Source organism: Rhipicephalus microplus, chromosome 2, assembly GCF_043290135.1.
Source record: "Rhipicephalus microplus isolate Deutch F79 chromosome 2, USDA_Rmic, whole genome shotgun sequence".
Taxonomy (NCBI): Eukaryota; Metazoa; Arthropoda; class Arachnida; order Ixodida; family Ixodidae; genus Rhipicephalus; species Rhipicephalus microplus.
The window spans coordinates 83,179,647-83,199,201 of NC_134701.1; positions in this window are offsets into that span (position 1 = coordinate 83,179,647).

Genomic DNA, 19,555 nt, shown 5'->3' on the forward strand with positions numbered 1-19,555 from the left:
AGGTGCATAGTTAAATTCGTACAATAGGAAACATAACGTAAACAAATAAAGGAAAATGCACACAGACTAGCACTTTTCGCAAAGATACAAAAAGTGGAAGAAATAAAATAGAAAAGAAATCTTTCGAACCGCAGAGTCTGAATTAACTTTCCTGCGTTTATTCTTTGCTCTTTTGCATCAGGCGGGTAAGAGAAGATTGGACATATTCTATGTCGCGAAAGAAGGCGCAATCGCCCTGCAAGTTGGTACACCTGCAACTAGCTTGCATTTTTTTTACGAGATAGCGTGAAAGACTTCCTTTCACAGAAGACCGGGTGTCGGCGTCGTTGGTTATGAGCAAAAAACCGGCGTTATTTGTGAGGGAAAATACGAGATGGATCGACTAAGTAAAAAAGAAAACTGTTTGGTTCAAGTACGAGATGAACCCAGAACTCTTGCGTGGCAAGCAAGTGTTCTGCCACACAGCCACGCCCATGCTCAAAATAGCTTCGGGAAAAAAACACTTTCTGTGCGTTATGCCGAGAGAAATGCGTCATTACCACATGCAGTGTTTCATACCAGAAGCGTATACTCTTACCCGGAGCCAAAAAATGGGAGTCGCGCGATGAATGCTTGGCCTTTAAAAAAACCACCAGTACAAAGCAGGCCGGCATCACTAATAATTATGATCAACGATTTCATCAATAGGTTGTGCAGCGGCTCAAAAGTGTGCGTTGCTTTATAGTCGTGTAGTGGGCACCTTGCAAACTCGCAAAACAAGAAATTATGTCCTGCAGGTCATTCGCGTCGGCGCTTCCAAGAGATATATCCTAGGATAGTTTGAAAGTGCCGGCGTACAGAAACACAGACCTTCCTTTTTTTTTTTTTTTTTTGAGGCACGGTTTAGGTATCCACCTAGTAGTGAAGCCGAGCTAGCGAGGAAAAAAGCGAAGTGCGCTGATTACGCTGTCCTAGTGATTATTATTGTTTACCGAGTAAATAATTCAGTGCCCTATTGCAAACAACAATGTCTTGGATACAACGACAAAAATTGGTGGACCCTTAAGCTTCGCCTTTAAAAGTTGAACGCGATAGTGAAATTCACCCCTTAGTGTGCCCTTAAACTGCTAAGTGATGCATACTTACTGATAAGTTTTATTACACACACACACACACACACACACACACACACACGCACGCACGCACGCACGCACACACACACACACACACACACACACGCACACACACAAACGCGCACGCGCGCAAGCGTGACGTATCTATAGTAACGGTGCAGGTTTTTTATCTATTTAACAGTACTTTTATAACAGGTTCATACAAAGTTTGTGCAATAATAAAGTAATACGGTCTTCTATTATGAACTTCGCGTAAGCGTGACACTTGTACTCGTAAATGACATCATTCTGTCGTCCGTCTTGCGTTAGTTACCTGGCAATTGTTCGACTTGTTCTTCTGGAGACCTCTTCCGGTCAACCGCAACAAGCATCGCCTTATGGTCGGCCAAATGGCAACTGCAGTGCTTCACTTCTTTATTAGTGTCGTGAGAACGAAACGCGAAATCTATGCAGGAGCTGTGGTTTGTTGAAATGGCATTTGGTGGAGTTGCCATCTCTAAACCAGCCCGCGTTTGTACGATTTCCGGCAATTTTCAGCAAACAAGAACATTTTGCTCGAAATCTCCAACAAAAAAATGACCGCAATTTCCCGAGTGGGAACACTGGTAAGCATGCGGAGAATATATGTTGAACTGCGATAAATGTGGTTTGTAATTTGCGACATGCATATGTGTTATGAGTGAACACGCACGCACGTATGCTGCGTAAGACGATGTTTATTGATGAGACGCTTTGTGTATTTTGAGGACGATGGCTTTATGGTACGTAATGTGAAGGGTGAGTGGGTCTGGTTACAGCGGTCGAAGGTCGAAATTTCCAATGACGTGGTCGATGCACGTCCCGCGAACCGTGGTCGGATGATGTTTACCGTCGTGCGTTGCTCGTTTCAGCGAGTGCCGCGACTCCATGTAGTCGACCACCCAATCGCCCTTGATGACGTCGACTATCACGAACTATCACGAAGAGTCGTCGTCGCGGTCGCTGTTTCAGGTATTTTTCCACGGCTTCGTCGACGTTTTTCTTCATGGTGGCACGCGATAAGTTGAGCGCGAGGTACATCGTCATGACGTCGACTCCGCAGACGCTAGCGACGCAGTTCTCGCTGTTGGTGCGGAATCATTAGCATACATTTTCACGAGCGACATCGGACGTGGAGCGACCGCACAAACCAACCGACGAAGGGCGGCGTGCCCCGACACTCTGTTATTTATAGCCAGCGCCGGCCCCGGCCTGCGCATCTAAAGGTCGCGCGGTGCGCGGAGAGGAGAAGCCAGTGCAGCGCGCTGTGCTGAGAAGAGGAAGGGATGCACAGATGGCTGGCGGAGGAGGAGAGAAGGCTGCGGACGGCGACGGCGCATGACTAGCCCCTAGCATAATATGCTTCGCTTGTAAAAGTAAGGCTTCTGACCATATGCATGGCTGCCGCTCTCTCATGACGAGGTCAGCAGCCGTCGTCACACATGTTCTGGGCGCGATGTATACGCACGCAATCACCACACTGCCTTGTTGTACGGCACAAACTTCTCTACACTCGTGCGCCTGTTGGACCGAAGAGACGGCCTCCGCTCGCACTTTCTGTTTCACGTATGTGGCCACACCAGCAGCACGGTTGTCAAAGCATTTTGCAGCGCTGATGAAGCGATAACCATCCTTATTGCATAGGTAGTTTGGATCCATCCAGGTTTGAGGGAAGCACAGTGCGGTAATATTCGTTAAAATGAAATCACTAGCGACGTCTGCATTGTGTGCGCACTTTGACAGAGCTGACTGTGACGAAGTAGGCGGCCAGAATACGGTTGCACTCGGCCCTGATGGCTTGGAGACAATGCTGGTCGAGCCTCCTGAATTCGTCGGCAAGGGCGTGATTAGGGTTATCCTTCATGTGATAGAAGCGATGGTCATTTTCTTTGTTCGTCAGATATAAGCTGTCAATCGTGGTAACCCTGCTGAGAGCTACGTATACAAGATTTTGGATCTGCGACTTTGAGTATTTGAACACCACCTCATCGTAAGTGCCTCCCTGGAACTTGTGGCTGGTGATTGCGCTCGTCTGGACGATTGGAAATCGTTTGCGCTTTGTGGTTATGTGGCTCAGTCCTTTTCCCTTTAGGTGACACCCGATGGTAATTAGTTCGATGGGAACCTAGTTGACGTCGATGTTGGGATAGCTTTCCCGGTAACGTCGCCCTTTTAGCAGGGCCACTGAGCCCACACCGGTGGAAAACTCTATTCATAAGCGTTGCGGTTTGTTGTCGGTGTCCGTTTGAACATGCTTCAGTATCCTCACGCTGCCAGTGACGAGGCTATCGGGCACATTGATATTTCGTACTTGCGGTCATTCCGGCAGCGATGAAACTATAAAGCACGTTCTCTGTCACTGCCCTCGTTACAGCGTGCAAAGACGGCAACTAGCTGCTGCGTTAGCTCGCCTTGACGACAGGCCTTTGTCTGAACAACCAGTGCTGGAAAGACGACATGATTTGTGTGCTCACAGAAAATCAGTGAAGGCCTTACTTTTTGCGTGGCGGCGGCCTATTGTATAGACTGTAGCACCCCAGCTCCACCCCTCCCCTTTTTTTTTCGCGCGCATCTATTTCCCTCTTCGCTTTCTTTCCAATCTTTATTCCCCCTTCCCCCTTCCCCTAGTGCAGGGTAGCAAACCGAATGCTCCATTTTCTGGTTAACCTCCCTGCCTTTCCCTCATTTTATTCTCTCTCTCTCTTGTACAACCATGTAGGGCTCACCAAGGCACAGCAGTGTGTTGTGATTTAAGTTTGCCATGTCTGTTTTCGACATGGTGGTGGCTGTGGATTTCGCTTGCGTATATTCTTCGTAGGACCTGTGGCCACAAATAGTTTTCACAGCAGGGCAGTGGACTGCGTATTCGTTGGAGGCTTTGGCAGTTGCGATGTTGGAGGTATGAGCATCTTTGTTTGCCTAGAACAGGCGCACTGCGGATGGAAACTTCCTAATGGCCTCTTCGGTTGTTGCAATGCGGCTTTCCAGGAGAGACACCACGTCCGGAGCGAGTCCCCTCCCGTCTACAATCTTCGTTAGCTCTGTGCGAACCGCTCTTCGCTCTGGCGCACGACACACTTGAGTTGGTAGTATGAGAGGTTAAGCCAATGCATACTTTCTGAGTCAAATACACTTTGTGCAATCTAGAGCACCTGTACAATTCAGCTGCCCTTACTCGTAGAAGTTGCCTCAGACCGGCTCACATCGTGTGCGTCGAATCCACCAAAGGGTTCCGCAAATTTTAAAGAGATGGTGCGTAGTCGGTGATTAATCATCACGAGTGTGTCCGCCGACATTATGGTAATCTTATCAATTATAATACACTGGATGTCTCTGAAGACGCAGCGAAAGAAATTTGCGTCGCTCGAGCCGAGTCCATTGTCTGGATTTTTGCCGGATATGACTAGCTTGAAGGTGGCGTGTGAGGTAGCCCCCCCCCCCTCCCCCGATCGCCACGGCTACTTTTCCGCTAGTCGCACAGGCAAAGTAGGCGTTGATGCTTACATGTCTGTCTTCACTTGAGTAGTAGCGGTTATACACATCCATGAATGTACGCAAAACGAAAGTCTTGCCACAACCGGCAGCTCCAGTAAGGAAGACTTGCAGTGGTTTAGAGTCGGGCGTGGTAAGGCGATGAATTATCCTTCGCGCAATGTCGAATTGGCCTGCATTCATCATTCTAATGCACTGGAAGTAGCTGTCGGTGGTCATGACGTCGGTGCGAATTTGGAAGGCCGAATATTTTGCGACCGCAGCGTGAGTTCTGTCGCCCTGACCCTGCTGAATGGCTGTTTCTTCTCCGGGCTTGCCTAAGATGTCAAAGTCGTCATTTAAGTCCCCAAGTAGGTCATTCAATCAGTGTTCCGCCTCTGCCAGTCTCGCTGAAGCCTCTCGGTGAGCAGCTTCGCCATCAATGATATTGTTGCACATCTCTTCCATTTCCGCAAGGTCAATGTTTGGACTGCTTCACGGAGCTTTTACAGCCAGCATTTGTGACACGCCATTGTCACAAATGTCAACGAACATGTTGTTCTCCAGGATATCTGCCTCACGGCAAAATGGGTGAAACAGGAGCACGTGCTCACGCTTGTAGTTGAGCATGTCGGATAGTGGGTAGGTGTGGTAGCGAAGAACCGCAAGCTGCGCTCTCCTTCGGCTGTTGTTGAATGACGTGAAGTGTTCGGCATGCGTTAATGCAGCTTAATCGTCCGGACGGTCTTCATACTTTTGTATGTTAGTCTTGCACCACACGTCCGTGCTAGTCTCATCTAACCCTTTGCGATCCATTAATGCCGGACATTTTCGGATGCGGACTCACTGCTCCGGCCACGTGGTGTTGGCTGTGACTACGGCACTACTTGTGTGGGACATGCCAAGGCCGAGCACATACTAGGCCGCCTCTTGCGCCGACATCTCTACTGCTTTCAACATCTGTACGCTAAGCTGCCGGATAGCTTGCGCATAGGTTAAGCTAGATTCGGTAGATTCGTCCACAACTGTTCGTAACTCTTTGTGCAAGTTTGACATACCTCGATTTGCCTTATTAACATACTCAACAACGCATGAGGCACAGGCGTACAAGCCCAATATTATTTGCAGGCCCATGCTTGAGTCTAGTACTGAGGCTATCCACGGGTTGCAATTATCAAAGGGAACCTGATCTCAATCCTGTTTCATCATTAGAGTCTGTCGAGAAACACCACCCCGTATGATTTCAATATCCACTTGGTCATGTGCAAGGCCATTGTGTTGACGCAATATGCTCCATCGTATCGTACACTGTCCTTTCAAGAGCAGCGTGAATGTTGCTGCACCTTTCTTTTAGTTTTATTTGTGATGTATTTTCTTCTTCAGCGTGGGCAGCCAGAAGTTAAAGCGCGTTGAATCGGCATTAGGTTCGGCCATTTTTGTAACATGTCTGCGTAAGCTGGTGAGTCTGACATCGAGGTCTTCGGAGGCTTTCAGCGTCCAAACAAATCAAATGTTCGGCCATACGAATAGTTTGGGGCGTTTCAGGACCAATGTCCTTATTAGGTGCATTATCGAGCCGGAGTAGATGAGCATGAGCACTGCCCCGGTGCTGAAACTGGGTCATCGCTCATAAGCATAGACTTTAAATAAAGACTTAGCTGCTCGAATGACACTTGAGGATGGTGCGGATCAATGTATAGACGTTGTAATAGCTTCATCAAGCCAACCCAGTGTATTTCGGAGGCTGACAAAGTAAATAACGCTGGTGGCTTGCCGAGCTGGCGGATCATCGCGTAAACGTCCTGTTTGCGCCGATGCCAGTACTATACTGCGTTTAGGACACCGTGCATGGACGCCATGTCGTGTTCCACTGTGCTTTCGAGAAATTGTCGGTCCTCCAAGCGCGCCTTGGTGGCAACGCCTACGCCAGTCGTGTTTCTGAAGAAGACGCTTGCCGATGAAGCAGTTTGCGTGCGCATCACCTTGGCTGCCATCCACTTTGGCATGTGAAAAGCTGGTGCACCTTTTCGGTCCGTTCACCGACATTTGCTCGATTTCATGATGTATACGCTAGGCTTGCTGGCCGGGTTGATGTTTCGAGACTTACCGAGGTATATTTGAGGGAACGACAGCTCTTCCGCATGCTCATCGTACGCAATGTTCAGTGGCGTTACACCTTCCCCTGGTGCTATTACGAGAACATTGCTGTCGTCCATTACAAGTGACTGTTGCCCGAGTGACATGGCCAACGATGCCTCCATGGGATTGTCGTGGTCTTCTGGGAAGTCTACATCCTCTCAGTTTTTGTTGCTTGGCTCTGCCAGGTTTCGGAAAACTTTGTCTATTTTCTTTCTACTGATTGCGATTCCATAGTAACGATATAGTGTATATTGTTCGAGAAACGCGAGCTGTGTTCGCAACTCATACTTTTTGACTATACCATGAATGTCTACACTTTCCTATATCATTCTACGTTTAATGTGGACGCACAAAGCTTCATCCCCTTCGACATCTTGAGGAAGCATTTAGACTGTTGTGTTGACACTGATCAGAACGTTCACAATCAGTCTCTTAATGGCAAACTGGCCGCTGTCACTGTAAAGTAGTCTCATAATTTACATAAAGGGTATTCAAGGTGACACAAGGCGCTCGCTCATGAGATTAAGCTTTGGCAAATGAGATGTTTTTGGAGGGTACGCATACCCGTTCGTGGTCGAGAAGTTGGGCACGTGGTCTCGTTGGATGCTATGCATGCGAATGCGACACAGCTGGAATCCAGAAACATCCGTGAGGAATGCATCGGAAACCACTTCCGCATGCGTTTCTGGAAGAAGCTTTAGATCGTTCTTGTGCAAAATACAGTCGCACATGGAGCACGAGTGGCCAAATGAATTGTTTGTGAGGTGTTTGTGAAACATATTAGTGGCTCTCACATGCTGTTATAACCTCTCCCGGGGTGTTTGTTCTGCCTTGGCTCGTCGCCTAAGTCGTCGGGCCGTGGCTTCACGAGACCTCAAATCAGAATTTTGTTGGCACTGTTGACGCCTCTCCTCGGCTTCTTTCGCTGCCATGTCAGGGTTGTCTTGACGACGCTAACGCTTGGCCTCTGCTTCTCGAGATCTAAGTTTTGCGTCACTTTTGCGTCAGTGACACCTGTGATCGGCTTCCCGCGCTCGTACTAGGGGATCCAGATCACGGCGACTACGCTTCATTTGAGCTTTCCTCACTCTCAGCGAGGCGCCTTCATGGCGTTGTTGGCATTTGACATCCGCTTTCATGACGTTTCGTTCTGCATGTTCCTTTCGTTTACGCCGCATCGCCGTGGCTTCTCTTGCTCTGAATTCCGGGTCCACATTTCGCCGCTGTCGTTTTGTCTCACTCTGTTCAGCCAACAATTGGGAGTTCTCCGGCAGCTTTCGTCGCATGGCCTCAGCATGCCGTGCTTTTCTCTCTGCCTTTGGCGCCTCGGTCATGCATGGCCTCCCTCGTCGCCGAGCCCCTGTTGACGCAGATGCTGCATGAAGTGTCGCAAATAAGGCAGTGTGGGTAGTGCTCCCAGTTGCTGGTGCTTGAACGTTAGCATCTTTCTCGCTCGTTAGCTGCGGGACACTACTTGACATGTATGTCCCGCAGGCACTCATTGATGAGCATGATTGTGCAGTGTGGCCACTTTTTTCTGCTAGAACGGCACTGTGCTGTAGTCGAGACACGTTTTTCACAATGTCTCACAGATGGCACACAGACACATGCACACACTCATGTTCGCGCAGGTGGTACATAGAGGTTTTTGATCGATAGCAAGAGTCACACAACGTCTCACAGATGGCAGCTCATTATCTAGCATTTGCTGGTTGCTTGACCAACGGCTCTGGAAAGGCATATATTTTACGCTAGATGGACATAGTTTTCTATTTTTAAAGGTCTTTGAAAGTTCCTGTGTGTTTTTAGCGGTGATGGCTGCACTATCTCGGCTTTTTTCGACGTAGTTTTATGGTCTGCCAAATGCACCTACAAATCACCGAATTGGCTCGTTTTCGTCGTAACTCCTGTCGAACAAAATTCATTAACGAGACTTCTTCCACAACATGGTATTTATGTAGTGTTTTTCCCGAAGCAGCTGCAAGTAATATCGTTGCTTTGTGGTAGAATACCTGCTTACCACTTGAACAGTCAGGGTTCGACTTTCAATGCGACCAAAAATATTATTATTTATTTTATTTGCTTTTTTCTCGATATTTCGCTCACGGACGATTTTTTGTTCACAACTAATGGTACCCGCCCCGACGGTGGAATTTCTGCGACACGAGCTCTCTAACCCTATCGCGTTAGAAGGCAGATGTGCTGTGCTTAATGGAACCCCTTAGCCCGAATGAATACACTCACAGCACGTATCACCTGTCGAAGGCGAAGCTCAAGCGCCGTCCTTTCAGGGGCGAAGCTCTTAAAGCCGTGGGTCTCTCCCCACTCCCGAGTACGCGACCACTTAGTTCGATAACTCACTCAGGAGGTGTGGATGGACAGACGGAGAGATGTACAGGCAGACCGACAAGCGAATGAACGGACGAACGGACGGGCGGATGCAGCAACAAACAGACAGACGAAAATAATGATGATTAACGGTTTACCGATAAAACTTCTTTGCTCTTACCTACACGATAGACTTAAATTTACCGAATTAGGTACTCACAAATCACACACTTGAGGCTCCCTTGTGGAGTACCTCAAGGGAGCATTTTACGGCGAATACTTTTCCTCTGTTACATAAATGATATCCAAATATTAAACACCTCTTCTCAGTTCATCATTTACGCTCATGATTGCACCGCATTTTTTAAAGACCAGAAAAGCTGTAGTATTCAAGCTGAAGCAAGCACGTTCTGCGCGAAGCTGAATGATTGGTGCAAAGCGAACAGCCTTGTAATAAATGAAGCCAAAGGTAAGTGTGTTGTATATCGTGCTCGCGCAACGCTGGTTGTAGTACCTGAGGAGCTTGTCCTAGAATCGTTAACAGTTTGCACTGAAAAAAGCGTTAAAATATTTGGCGTCATATTCCACAAGCACATGTCATGGAATGACCAAGTAAATGCAGTTACATTGAAATTGGCTATGTGCGTAAGACTGAATAACCGTCATCGACACATACTACCATATAAAATAAAAGGTTGCTGTGTGATGCACTTTTTTAATTCCCATCTAAATTACTGCTTCCTGGTGGGGGGTAAAACTACAGTGCTTAACATGCCAAAACTTAGCGTGTTACAAAAGAAAATGGTTTGAATGATTTCAAATGCTCCCTATCTAGAACACACCGTCCCTTTTTTCGAACCATATCGAATCAATAAAATATCAGATCTTGATACTTTCAAATTGCTCTGCTGCTATAAAAAGGCAGCACTCGAAAAATCAAACACATTTCTTCAACTCGGGAACCTTAAACAAAACGAAGTTACTTATTATGTCCGATATCTACCACCTTGGCCCGTTCAGTTCCCACGCACACACTGTAGAACGCAACGCATCCGACACACCATTCCAACAACAATAAATTATTTCGGAATGCAAAGAAGAGATGTTTTATTCCACACTAATAAAAAAAATAGAGGGCTGTTCACCTAACTATTCAACGTTGCTTTTTGTAACAGTGGAACATACAAGTGTTTTGCAAGTTGTTTTTCTTTCATTATTCATATACTCTGCATATACGTCTATGTCTATCATACGTGCATGCATATTTGTATTCGTTTGCGCATTGCACTTTGTAGCGCGTACTTGAAGTGTTAAGCATCTTTTTTTTAATCTCTGAGATCAAATGTTGTACCCTCTCGTTTTGCCACCGTTGAGTGGCTGGGGCTTTGTCAGACTGTCATGGGACAGCTCTTTTCCCTGCCACCTTTTATCACCACCAATGTTCGCTTTTTTTGTGAATGAAAAGTTTATTTATTTATTTATTTATTTATTTATTTATTTATTTATTTATTTATTTATTTATTTATTTATTTGTTTGTTTGTTTATTGATTGATTGATTCAACATCATTCGCAGCTTCTGCCAACTCATAGTCATTTAGTTCGTGGATATGCGGTGATTTTTTTGTTGATTTAGTATTTCTGCGAAAGAACAAATAGAACATTGGCATTCGTTCCATTCTGTTCACTCAGACGTCATATACATATTTTTGTGGCTTCAATTTCTGCTATACGTGCTCTCTATATTTCATTTTTCTTCTCACTAAAGACTAGAGGTGTTCTAATAGTGAATATCAGAAGCAAAGCGAAAAAAAATTGAATGGGGTTGACACCGATTCAAACAAGAATCCTAATCGAGTATCAATTGAATAGTTCTCGCATATTAAGGCATGTATTTTCAAAGCACCTCTACAATTTTCTATACTTAGAACAAATATTCAAATGTTTTAAAGAACATTAGCATTACTCTTGAATGACCAAAATACCACATTCATGTCAATCGAAGTAAGCTCGTATGCAGCACTGACATTTTGTAACTATTCATTCGGCGATATCTTGTGACTGTTTCTTAAAAAACAGCCTTTATTGCAGTTTCAAGCAGATATTTTGTCAACAGTCTTCAAGTAAAACTCAGACATAAATATTACCTAAAGTTCAGCCTAAGACCATACAAACGGTAAAAGATGTGTTGAGGAATATCAACCAGTCACAACTTCATGTGTCTTAGCAACGAAATCAGGTAAATGTCACTGAATACTGCATATGCAAACACAGCTTACTACTACGCAACACTTTCGTGTATTGTTACTTGTGTAAACGCATTCAGAAATGTCAGTGTGTATTTTAATAAAGCACTAATCACCACCGTCCCATAACCAATCTCAATATGATGATACTACAGTGGTGACAGGTTCGCGTTCCCAACATATTCATCCTGTTAACCATACACATCGGCGGTGTCGTAAAAGCCGGGGTTACACACACCTTGTTCATTCCTTAAAAAATAGCATAGTGCGATGGTTTTCCAGTGGAATGCCAGAGGACCTAAATCATGGATTTCCTGTTTTCGCCCCTACGTTTTCTGGAACAGAATATATATATTAGTATTATATGAACCAAACTTATCAGAACTGATCAAGCTTTCTGGCTCCCAATCTTTCACTTCATCGACTTGTGTGAACCCAGCAAAATAATTGTATATATCCGCTCAATAATACCCTGTTCCCCTGTTGGTGCAACACCACAATGGAAATCAGCATGTGAGCCTCTGTGTTACAATGCAGAAGGTGGCCTTGGCGCTAACCGGCGCTTATATCTATCCATCTACTCAGTTGGACGGCGAAAGACTTCATGACATCTGAACGGAGACACCTGGTTCCTGGGTTATCTATGCTGATTTTAGTGATCATTACTTCCTTTGGGTAGCACCAAAATTGATTCCAGGGACCACAAACTTGCTCAATGTTCCTCAGCCACGAACTTCACATTAATAATGACGGCAGTCCAACGTATATACGTTGTTTGAGTTACAGTAATAGTTTCGATTTGGCGCTGGTGTCACGGCGATTCACTAAAAAATTGCGAAGGTTCACTTATATTTAGACTTTTGGGAGTGACCATAGTTCAACGTATTTGAAGGTCACAAGTTTCTCAAATGCCTCTTCTCCAGTACAAAGAAAAGGTAATTGGACTATGTATAAGACGAAGGTCAATTACGCGTGTGAAGTTGTCGCGTGCGGCCTAAAGTAGATAAATGTGAATGTAATGGAAGCAGTTGATAGCATTTGAGCGGAGTTGAGATGTGGAATTGGAGCAATTACGAATGATTTGAAGGCGGGCTGAAAGGAGGTAGAGGTTCACGAATTCAATTCATGACCTCACAGATGCTCAACGTCTACAAAAGAAAATCTAACGTCGAATGGACAAGCTGTGGAGCCAACGGTGCAATAAATTTTGCAAATCACTCGATCCTCGCAAGCCTATGTCCCTTGTACGGCAAACAGTGCGTGATTTTGGCTCGACTCCACGACAACGACATCCCTTTGGCACTCTGCTCTCCAACAAGGCCGCCTGCAAGTTGGGATTACCGAAGATTTCTGTGTGAGGATTGCGGGTAATGTGGTCATCATTAGTGACGAGGTACTCGGCGATGCTCCTCCAGCGCATGACCCTGAACTGAATGCACTGTTCTCACTCAGGACCTTGGCGCAGCCATAACCACCTGCAGGCGTTCATAATCCCCTGGGCTGGATGGCACCAGATATGCTGCTTTATGCCATCTTTGAGGACGGGGCCGAGGCCTGCTACTGGAATGCTACAATTAGTCATGGACTAGGGGCGTCGTTCTTGATAGGTGGCAATTCAGCCACTTGGTACTAATCCTCAAGCCTGGAAAGTCGCTGCTTAACCTCGCATCATACCGTCCTATTGCGCTGTCTAGCTGCGTGGGTAGAGTAAAAGGAACAATGGCCCTCACACACCTCAAGTGATACCTAGAGTGGTATAGTATATATACAGATGCTATAGCTCATTTTCGACGAGGCTGTTCCTCTATAGACAATGACATCGGGCACATGACCTCTGTGTAACAGCAGAAATCCCCCAAGTGCATGTTCGTTGCTAAGTTCCTTGACGTGAAAGGGGTCTATGAGAACGTAATGCCCGACGCTATTCTCGACGCTTTGGAAAATATTGGAATCAGTGGAGAAATGTTTCATTGGATTTGGAGCTACCTTTTGGAGAGATCTTTTTTCGTGCATACTTCAGAAGGCCACACTTATGACCATTACGCCTCTCATGACGTCCCACAGGGTGTGGTTCTCAGCGCTACTTTTTTAACCTCACAATTATTAGACTTGCCCGGGTCCTGCCTTGATCAAATAACCTTTCTGTGTACGCCATTGACACTGCATCTGAGCTTCGGCAGAGACGCGACCCCAGGTGTGTGCACGGCTCCAAAAAGCAGCGACAATAACGTGCAAGTATTTTCGTGCTTGACGGCTGATAATTCCTATGAATAAATGCGCCGTACTTCTTTTCACCCGCAAGATGATGTTCTGGCCTCCCGCGTCTATCGAGAATGTCAGAATTCAGTATACAATACCTCATCGATTCCTGGGCATCAATATTGACAGAGAGCTTTCGTGGAGTGCTGACATCTCGCACTTAAAGAGGCACACCTCTATCACCCACGTAATGAAATTTCTTCCTAAAAGGGCAGTGGGCTTCCAGCTCACTGCCCTTTTAGCCACAGTTGGATTCTTTATGCAAGAATATCCTTGTAAGTGGCTATATATTGTTACACCAAGGTGGCTTTTCAGTGAGTGCGAAGTCAACGACGTTGGAGCTACCATAGGATGATGTCTTAAATCAAAAAATATGTCATCACGCCACTAGCCAAGGGCATGACATAATATTTTAATGGCTACTGTGTCAATGTGGGATCAGAGGTAATCACCTCGGCGACAACGCTGCCGGATGACCCACACAGCTCGTGTTCCTGTCAAGGATTGATGCTGCGAGAGAACTTTGCCTGCCACATTGCACATAATGCCACACTTATGCATTGAAATCTTCCACTGGACTTTGCTCTACGCCTCAGAACCTCGGTTCATTCCTCCAATTACGGCTGCCTCACTTTTTGACGTGACTCTACAATGAAGTGTCAGTTGTGAGTCGGCGTTGCCTTTAGCAGTTCATTCCGTTATCCTATTGGTTTGGCTGACTCCCCCAACTGTGATAACTGTCAATGCGTAGAAACTGTTGATCATGTCCTGTCCCATTGTCCAGGCTTTGACGAAGATCGCCCGACTCTCCAGTGCGCCTTAGAGAGACTAGATGATCGACCCTTTACTCTCGAAAATCTTAGGTGCGGGGCCTTCAAGTATTCCTGCCCAGAAAGCCACAGGGGCCCTTTGCGCAGGGATAATCACTTTCAGCTGCGCTAGCTCGCATATATCGCAGACCGATAACGGCAGAAACCATTTGGGAATGTCATCCAGAGAAGTCAGTGAGTGAAAGTGATGAAAACAGCTCTCAGCTTTTTTAAGTGAATGAGCTTGGAGTGGCGGTTATAGACTACACAGTGAATATGTTTTAACCTTTTATGGAGTTCTTGGTTCGTGTTGGAGCGTGCATCCTAAAGATAATAAATGAAACTCCCTTTAAAATGAGGTTTTCACTAACACCCTTGTTCGCGCTGTTTTTTAGGGTCTCTGGGTAGTTTTATTTTCCTCGCTTTGACACCATAGAAGAACTACGCAAGACCCCCTTCGAATGAGGTTTTGGGAGGTGTACGTAGAACATGATGGCTGGGCCTATTGAAGTGAAATCTGTTCACTTCGACTGCTTCCAACAATCGGCCTACTTTATTAAACTCATTCATTGACAAATAATGTTCGTATTTGACTTAGAATTGAGTAATAAAGCTACGGTATGTGTATTGATGATAAAATTGCTCCGTTTTTGAGATACACGGCCGATTTGTGTTCGCAGAAGCCTTAACAAGGTTCGTTTACGACGTAATTGGAGTCAAAAAAGAACATTTAGCGGGTAACGTTGGTGTTTTCTTTTAACGCGATTCGGGGGCTTGAATGAAACGTAGCAGAAGTTTTTCTGCTTCATTTGAGAGCCTTAACAAATCCCCTTAATGCGCGGCCGCGAAGAAAAAAATTATTTCAGGTCCGAAACTAGTGTTTTGGAGATACTCATTGTTAATATTCGCCGCAGGGACATATTAGAAAATGTACACTCTCGCATTCACGCACAAATATTAGATTTGCATACGAGTACGCACGACACAGGCATCAAATTCGATCACAATCGGGACCACACGCACTGAATGCACACATGATAACCAACACATCAGAGCACCACCACTACTTTGTCTGGTTTAGCATGGGGGCTTATATGTATACAGAAAGTGGCTCCTAAAATGTCTGCAACACGTCAAGATTTTGTTCTCGCAGCAGTGGCATGTATCGGCGCTTGTGCAAGACCACTGCATAAACTGAATGGTATCATGCAGGCCATGGCAAACACCTTTGGCTTCGAACTATTTGGCTCGTCGTGCCGTGCCGCTAGAACAATGGTAAACGTGTGCCCACTTGAGCACTTTTCCATACACCTACAATGCTTCACTCGCCCAAAGTTTGTGAATACCAGCGTGACAAAAAGTATCTTCAGATGGCCGAACATATGTGCACTCTATAGGCATATGCTGTGGAGCTATCTTCGGTATTTATGCCTCGACCTGCACGCGTCCCGTGGCAGCGGTGTGTTCTGAGCTGTTCGAGACCGTCTCTGTTCTCATTGTAGGTAGTTGTCTAGCACTGCCGCCGCACAGATTTCCTCAGAGACGAGGACGAAACACTGGGCAACACATCTTTATCATTTCAAGGCTCTGCCATGACTATGAGCAGCCGCTGAGTGCCAGCGTGCCATCATCCATCGTTTCCATCTGCCACCGGTGTGTTCACCACCGCCGCCGTTTCCCATGGCATATAATAAAAATAAATGTTACACATAGAGATGCCCATATGCATGCACAGGATTCCTATTCAGCGGGAGAGGGGAAAGATGAAGGTTTGTTGCAGTGCCCACCCTCCCTATTAAGTCAATGTGCGGAGCGGACTTCGCACTTCTTCCCCCTAGGCGATACAATGACACCAACGCGCCTACACTAAATGCCTTTACCGCACGCATACTGTCACGAGCCAAACGCAGGGGCAGCAGCGCCTGCCTTCTGAGCAGGTGAACAACAATCTGTATTCGCAATTACCACTTATTTGCAACTACTATTTTAGCTCGCCACGCAGTGGTTCTCTAACCCAAATTCAATATTTAGTTGATTTAGCACTCGTTGACTCCCCACAATCTTACTGATCAACCTTTATTGTTAAATCTTACAAAAATGCAATAAATAAATGCCTAAAGCATGTCCCAATGTCAAGCACAACCACCACAAATCAGCAGCTGACAGGTGTCCCTCTACATAATTAGGTACATTCACAAGCACTTCGCCCTTATGAACCAGCACTTGTACTTGGCACTCCCGTTGCACAAATGATATAGCACGAATCAGAAGCAAGTACAGAGTTACAGTCATTTTCTACTAAACAGCTGTCCTTCGTTAAAAAATTGTTTTAACTGCTAGTATACCATACGCACAGAAGAAGGTAATTGGCCTCTTTGCCATTCAGAATTTCATTGACATACCACTAAAACCCCGAGCAGCTTGTAGATAGACGCAATGCTGGAAAACCTTACTCAGTGTAGCACTGTGTCGTCACCTGCGTAGTATGTTGAAAATCATTTGCGCAACACGCCACTTCATTTTTGCTACGATTGATGAAGCGCGAACTAATGTATACATGAACAGAGCGAAAACTTTCTGCCTGCTTGCCTGTCACCTATTTATCTTCCACAATAATTCTGAAGAGTAAAACATCTGCTTCACTTGCTTGGTAACAAAAGCACAAGCCATATCCTTGATCAAGCAGAATTTCAACAATTCCTCTTGCATACGTCAAATGAAGAAAGATACAGTGTTTGAAATATTTTATTGGAACCATACCAGTATCAGCTCTTATTTAAGTGTAAGCATACGTATATTTACACATTTGCATACAGTACCCATACCTAATTAAAAACACTAAAAACATACAGAGCACGGCCCAAGCACCATATAATATTCACCTCAGTGTAGCTAGATGAAACTAGTGTCAAAAATCTCATCATAACACACTCTAACATGTGCACTTCACAGTGCATAATTTAAAATATTTATGCACAATTCAAAGAAATGGTATATACAACAAACTTTGTGTAAGTCTACACATAACGGTTATCAAATTAGTACATTAAGGCTAGCATTACTTTAGCATTACTTTTATGAAAGGTGCAACCATCTAGTTAGGCATGTCGCAGTTGTTTTATTGCATTGGTTTGACCTATGGCATCAAAGCTTGTGTGATGTGATCATAAGTTCAGTGTTTTGCGTAAAAGTCGGAATGAGACCTGTTGAGTTTGCTGTACATATGCTCACCAAAATTTGTAACAGTGTTCAGTCATGCCAACAAAATAACAACATTGCGTTTATATATGGATTCACGTGTGTACTCACACTTATCTGAAATATAACGTAACTTTCTAGAATTACCTATGCTTGGGAACTTGCTGGCATTACCACACAGCTGTAATACACCGATGTTTTATTTGTACATAATTAGGACAGACATGTCTGTTTAAAATATTTTGATGCTAGCCAATGTAATCTGCAAGCTAAGAAGTTCTTCCTCTTTAATTTCTTATTTCATGGCCCATGCATAATCACCACATTAAAATTAATCGAAGTACCTGAGCTGCGTAGTCAACTTGAAATTAAGCAATCACAGCCCTAAAATTTAAATCTTCCTATATATAGCAGATGGTGGTTAGCACATTGTGTCCTATAGCTTGGTATGCCATGAGGCTGACACTAATTTAACTACAAAATGTATACAGAGTGTAAAGCAGTGAAGACTTCAGTCCATAGTTTAAAAGAAAGTGCGATAAGAAACTATTACAGAAATATAAATGACGAGAACAAGGCAATGCAGTACTATAAGCTGAAGTTTACCGGATGTATGGTTATTTTAGTCACGTTCGTACTAGTTCTGCGACTGATTGATACTTTATTCTTGCAATTTTTTGTACTAGATGTGTGCATTTGTTTTTTTTTTTTGCGGTTAGCATCACACTTCCTTTTCTAGTAGCGCATTTTCCTGTGCATTTCATTATCATTTCTCTAGGATATGGGCCTGTTTTCTACTCTTTTAGATGCGGAGCATCTTATACTCGCGCCTTGTAGTGCGCCGTGCGCGCCGTCCGCGCCGTCCGCACCGCTTCTCGAACATTCGACAGTTGACGCGCGCGCATGCGCCGTCGCGCCGTCGCCCACTCTTCCACCATCTGTGCATCCCTTCCTCCTCTACACACCGCGCGCGCTTCACTCCTCCACCATCTGTGCACCCTTCCTCCTCTACACACCGCGTTCGACATCTACAATTCTCCTGATTCTCCAGTGGACGCGCATGTGGCGTCGTGCTTCGAGAACATTCAACAGCTGACAGTGCATGCGCCGTCGTGCTGTATATATACTCAAGGTCGGCGCTCGCTCGCTCAGTTGCCACTAGTCGGTTGGTTTGTACGGCGCGTCGACGTCCAAGGTCGCGGTGAAATGAATTCCAACGAATCCACAAACACAATGATCGACGTCCCTTCGACCAGCGCCGCCCTTTCGCATACGTGTGTACGTGTTCACTCATTTAACACCCCCTCCTACAACCACGTTAACCAATTTAGCCATCGACCCAAGTAAGTCGCAATTTAACACCCCATTTCACAACCACGTTAACCAATTTAGCCATCGACCCAAGTAAGTCGCACTTTAACACCCCGTTAACCAATTATATGGTCCGCATCCTCCTCAGTGTTCCCCCGAGGGAAGCTGCGGGCAATATTTTTTCTCCTCTTATTACTAATCAACTCCCCCAACTGTTCATCTTCGGAATAGTTTGCTTATAAAGTCGGCTCTATGTAGTGTCATTTCTAAAAATGCGTCATTTTCAAATTGACAAGCTATTTGACAGGTTCCTTACAGTACCATGCACAACACTCTGCGTGTATAACAAAACACAGTGAGAATATTATCCCAAATGTTGTAAGATGTACGAAATGTTCGGTAGAGTGACGCACAGAGGAGTGTTGCCATAACATACTGTCTTGTACACAAACAGATGGGTGAGCAACTTCTGCTGCTTTCCCATAAATGTCTTCCTGAATATGATACGAAAAAGTCCGTTATGCTTATTTTATGCATAAAAATGAATGTTTCAGAACTGACTCACAATTGACAGTACCATTGCAGACTTTCTAACAAAACATGAAACAAGTGCAAAATTAAATGCTCTCGGGTAGTTCCTTGTAAAATTTTCACTTAAAGTACAGA